The sequence below is a fragment of the Eurosta solidaginis genome, chromosome 1 (genome assembly GCF_040869045.1).
Source record: "Eurosta solidaginis isolate ZX-2024a chromosome 1, ASM4086904v1, whole genome shotgun sequence".
Taxonomy (NCBI): Eukaryota; Metazoa; Arthropoda; class Insecta; order Diptera; family Tephritidae; genus Eurosta; species Eurosta solidaginis.
In genome coordinates, this window is record NC_090319.1 from 91,471,372 (window position 1) to 91,477,379 (window position 6,008).

General features: G+C 45.9%; 1 pseudogene; it reads left to right on the forward strand.

The window, feature by feature from the left end:
- LOC137237255 (putative nuclease HARBI1) overlaps positions 1–6,008 on the forward strand; it is a 526,467-nt pseudogene that overhangs the window by 266,995 nt on the left and 253,464 nt on the right.

Below are 6,008 nucleotides of genomic sequence, written 5' to 3' on the forward strand. Positions count from 1 at the left end.
GTAACTTTTCTAACATTTTTCGCAATTAAAAACTGCAATATAACAAATCAATACGACACAAAATATGTTAGCGTGTATTTTTCTTGTATAGTGAGGATGTGCTTCGCGAAATTTTGTATGTGAATGGGCAAGGCGAAAAACCTAAAATTAAAAAAAATATATATTTATATTTACAAACGCAACATCTTGCGTGATTGTGGTGATGGTACTGGAATGCATAATCATCTATATGAAAAATTGCACTGTGCCGCGGCCGTTATAGAAAATAGTATCTTAGGCGACGTCCACACATTCACTTATCTACATAAGACCTAGTTTAAATCATGGTACATGGTTTAAATATAACGACATCTTAATTTTCGTACTTAGCTCCTAATTGTTAATTATATAGCTAGATTTTCCATATAAATTTTTCACCTTATATCTGTTGGAAAGTGCAAAACGCATTACCCTATAAGAAACGCTGATAGTTTTACTAATACACTCACACTTGTAATTGACAATGCTGATCCTGCGATGACGTAAACATTGATACTCAAATGTATGTATGTTCCTTTGTTCGCTCACGCATGTCAGCATGTTCCCAACGACAGCCTATAATCATGAAAAAGGACTCAAACTGGGAAAGCTTCGGACACCTGGTACAGAACAAAAGAACATACAGCAGATATCATTGTGCATGTGAGACAGATACATAATTCTCAACGGAATTTTATGTATGCGAGAACAGTTTATCCGATTTAATCATGTTGTCACTACTGACTGTCATATGACAATCAACAGATTATCACGGTTGTTTTGTTATTTTTTAAATTCCGCAATTTTCAACCGACGCAAACCATATAAAAAATAAGTTTAAAAAATGAAAAAGACAGCATTTCAAAGCTCCATGCTAAAAGAAAAAAATTCGAAAATAATATTAAAAAATACCAAAAGCTGTCGGAATGTATGGGGCGCACTCAAAAAATTGATACGCGAAAAATAATAGTGGTTAGTGGTGATTCATTTTTAAATGTGTTTCCGCATGAGGAAAGCGCTCTGTTGTTGTTGTTGTTGTTGTAGCGATAAGGTTGCTCCCCGAAGGCTTTGGGGAGTGTTATCGATGGTCCTTTGCCGGATACAGATCTGGTACGCTCCGGTAACACAGCATCATTAAAGTGCTGGCCCGACCATCTTGGGAACGATTTATGTGGCCACGTTAAACCTTCAGGCCATCCCTCCCTCCCCACCTCCAAGTTCCTTGAGGAGCTTGGGGTCGCCAGAGCCTCGTCTGTTAGTGAAACAGGATTCGCCGTTGATAGGTGAGGTTGACAATTGGGTTTGGAGAAGCTATAGATTGCGCTGGCAACCTGAAGGGTTGCGCTACACAGCCCCTTGAATCTGGTATTTTAGTCGCCTCTTACGACAGGCATGCGGGTATATTCTGACCCCCTAACCCGCTGGGGGGAGGAAAGCGCTCTTCTGTTATTTTGTTATATTCTGAATTTAAATTGAACATTCTGAGCTCGAATTCTTATAAAAATATTTATTTTAAACAAATAAAAAACACGTATGCTTTTATCACGTACAAAATTAAAAACGTAATGAAATAAAGTAAATAAAAAGCAAAAAGCATTGTTTCATTTTTGGCGGAATATGACAATGGTTGTTGTTGTTGTTGTTGTAGCAATGCTCGCCCCACCTAAATAGCCGCGACCGATCACAAATTGTCATCAATATCCTCTAACGGGAGTCCAAGGAAACTTGTCGTTTCAACAGGGGTGGACCATAAGGAAAGGGGTGTTAGAGGCGTTGGTTCCACATTACAATTAAAGAGATGGTTGGTGTCATGTGGGGACACATTGCAAGCAGGGCATACATTTTGTATGTCGGGGTTGATTCTGGATAGGTAAGAGTTTAACCTGTTACAGTATCCAGAACGAAGTTGAGCAAGAATGACACGCGTTTCCCTGGGGAGTATGCGTTCCTCTTCTGCGAGTTCTGGATATTTTTCTTCAAGTATTGGATTCACCGGGCAATTCCCGACATAAAGGTCCGACGCCTGTCTATGGAGTTCACTAAGGACCTGCTTGTGTTTTTCCGCTTCATACGGCTGGGTTCTCAGGTGCCGTATTTCCTCAAAATGCTTACGGAGATTACTCCTTAGGCCCCTAGGCGGTGCTGGTTCGTCAATCAGATGTCTGTTGGGATGCCCAGGTTTCTGGGTATTCAACAGAAACTGTTTGGTCAGCATCTCATTTCTCTCCCTGATGGGGAGTATTCTCGCCTCATTATGCAGATGGTGTTCTGGGGACATAAGAAGACAGCCCGTGGCGATTCTGAGAGCAGTATTTTGGCAGGCCTGTAGTTTCTTCCAGTGAGTGGTTTTTAGGCTTGGCGACCATATGGGTGACGCGTAGCACGTAATCGGCTGGCTAATTGCTTTGTATGTGGTCAAGAGCGTTTCTTTATCTTTTCCCCAGGTACTGCCAGCAAGGGATTTGAGGATTTTATTACGGCTCTGAATTCTTGGAACAATTGCGGTTGCGTGCGCACCAAAATGTAGATCCTGATCAAACGTCACACCCAAGATTTTGGGGTGTAGGACAGTCGGTAGCGTAGTGCCATCGACGTGGATGTTCAATATGGTCGACATTTGGGGCGTCCATGTTGTAAATAAGGTCGCGGAAGATTTAGTCGGTGACAATGCCAGGTTTGGCGAGGCGAAAAAACTGGAGAGATTTATTTTATTGCATAGCTCATCGATCTTTGGGCCTGGGCCTGTGGCCATTATTGTGCAGTCATCGGCGTAGGAAACGATTGTGACTCCTTCCGGTGGTGAAGGTAGCTTAGATATGTAGAAATTAAACAAAAGCGGGGATAGGACACCACCCTGTGGCACCCCTTGTTTAATTCTCCTTTGTTTTGATGTTTCGTTTCTGAATTGCACCGATGCCTGCCGACCACCCAGATAATTTGCGGTCCACCTTTTAAGACATGGGGGAAGGGTGGACCCTTCCAGGTCTTGCAGTAACGAGCCATGGTTGACCGTATCAAAAGCTTTTGATAGGTCTAACGCTACGAGTACTGTTCTATGGTGGGGATATTGATTCAAACCGCAATTTATCTGGGTGCTAATGACATTTAGCGCGGAGGTAGTGCTATGGAGTTTTCTGAAGCCATGCTGATGAGGGGCTAGCTGCAAATGTGCTTGGAAATAAGGGAGCAAAATGGCTTCAAGCGTCTTTGCCACTGGCGATAGGAGAGATATCGGACGATATGACTCACCTACGTTAGCTGGTTTCCCAGGCTTTAGTAGCGGGACCACCTTGGCCATTTTCCATTCCTCGGGTATGACAAAGGTGGAAAGAGACAGGTTGAAGACATGCGCTAAATATTTGAAACCCTCTTTCCCTAGGTTTTTAAGCATCGGCATGGCTATGCCGTCTGGGCCCACTGCTTTGGATGGTTTAGCGCGACCAATGGCGTCCTCAACCTCTCTAGCGGTGATGGTAATTGGTGACGCGCTGAGTTTGTGTTTATGTGCGTGTCTATTGGCTCTCCGTCTATCTTTGTCGACCGTAGGATGCATTATATATTGTCGGCAGAAAGCGCTCGCGCATTTTTTCGCATCCGACAGCACCTTATCGCCAAAGGCGATGGAAACTTTGTCTTTGTGCTTAGTCGGATTCGATAGGGATTTTACGGTGGACCAAAGTTTACCCACACCGGTAGAGAGGTTACAGCCTCTTAGGTGCTCTTCCCATTTCGCCCGCTTGTGTTCGTCCACAAGCAATCTGATGCGTTGGTTTATATCCCTTATTTGGGGGTCGCCTGGATCAAGCTGTCTTATAAGGTCGCGTTCCCTCGCTAAGCTCGCGGCCTCCGCCAGGAAGTGGGCCGGATTTCGGGAATTCTCCCGGCGGGAATGAAATGTGCCGAGGCGGATTCAATGACCTTACGGAAGGCACGCTCCCCTTGGCGGGCATCAGTCGGGATAGGGAGGGCAGCAAAGCTGCTGTCTGTTGCAGATTTATATTCTTCCCACTTTCCTTTTTTGAAGTTTATGAAAGTGTGTTTTTCGGTGACGATGAAGTCGGCGGTACGCTCGAACGAAATAAGTATGGGCAGGTGGTCGGATGCCAATGTTACCATCGGCTGCCAGTTGACGCAGTTTACGAGTTCTGCGCTCACGATTGAGATATCTGGCGAGCTATGACAGCTTCCTACCATACGTGTGGGGGCGTCTCCGTTTATTGTGCAGAACGTCGTTTCGTCTATTTGATCCGCCAACATCTCACCCCTACTGTCCGCCCGCAAGTTTGAATGCCATAGGTCATGATGGGCATTGAAATCGCCTAAGATAATGCGATTGTTGCCAGTGAGTAAGGCCTCAGGTGACAGGAGGGATGTAGATGTTGATGATTTCTAGATTTGCATCGCCTGGCCGGACAGATAGGCCTTGACGTTCTAAGACATTGTCACTGCGGTCGATGCCAGGATCAAATATATGATATTGCACAGAGTGGTGTATAATAAACGCGAGGCCGCCTCCATTTCCGCTCTCGCGGTTTTTCCTGTGGACATTATAACCAGAGCAGGTCTGCAATGCAGATCTTGCTGTGAGTTTAGTCTCTTGAATCGCAGCAGTGCGGATGTTGTGCCGCTTCATGAAATCGACTATCTCCGTAATCTTCCCAGTTAGTCCATTACAGTTGAACTGCAGAATTCTGAAGTGCATGAGGGGTGACGCCGCCACTCTAGGGGTAAGTGAGGGGTGACTACGCCTAGGTTGTGGAAGGCCAGGACGCAATTGCTGTTGTGGCCTTGGGACTGGGCGCCCTTGGGCAAGTATTGGGGTACCCGGATGATTTGGGTTTGCGACCTGGCAACATGGCGCGATGAAACCCGTCGGGGGGTTGCCGTCGCGGAAATGGCACCACCCAAGGCAGGAGCTGCATTGAGCGGATGTCGCAAACCTATATATTCTGTGCTGGCAGACGGTGCAAACGGAGGCAGGGACTAAGAGTCTGTTTCCCTGACCTGCACGATTGCTGCCAGAAAAGAGGGGGGGGGAGAAGAAGACGGGGGCAGGGGCTGATGCTCAGCATTGCAACCAGCTCTACTACGAAGGTAGTAGTTATGACTGGTATCAGCTGTTTGAGTTGTTGGCGCCGTGGGGCGCGAGCAGCAGCGGGTACTTGTTGTGGCTTGCTGAGCAGCGAAGCTGCTGGAAGGTAGTGGGGATACGCTTAGGCGTAGACAACGGGACGCCCTTGGGCGTGAGCAGCAAGGAGCCACAAAAGATTTATAAAAGTTACGTGGACGTCGGGTTTTGGGATCAAGCCCAGAACAACCTGTCCGATGCAACCATCCCTTGCACGAGACACACTGAACAGAGTATGACCGTCCTTAAAAGATTCTTTTCTGGCAAATGCAGCAAAACCATTTCTCATGACCGGAGTCAGGAGACGGACCCGGATTGGGTTCGATACCTTCCCGGAGTAAGAGAATATGTAGCAGTCCTGCTGCAAGGAGCTGCTGGGAGGATGACAATTTGTGGGAGGGACGAAACAAATTAAATGGGGTCACACTGAAATGACAGTCCTTGGTCGGGAAAAATCCCGAGTCGCTCCGGTACACAGAACCGACTGCCTTGGGAAGCGCATGACAATGGTCATTTATGATAGTATAACAGTCAAACCTGATATCTACAGTAAACTATCATTTATGACATTTTTTGATAGTTAAGAGTGTCAGCACTGATCCAGGAAAAGGAACGAGAGTGAGCAGTACGGCTATATACTTAATCAGTAGGCCATGTGGGTGTATAAGAAGGAGACAAAAACTCACACGTACACAGGTGTTTACATCACATTTGCGCAAGTCCTAAGTTAGTGATAGAAAGTTTGTATGAGGCGCTGATCGTTAGGTTGACATTGCTGACAATCAGATGATAGTCAGTATTCTTGTAGGGTACGAAATTGAAAAGTTAATTCTTGACATATGGTAGCCTATGCTGGAAATCG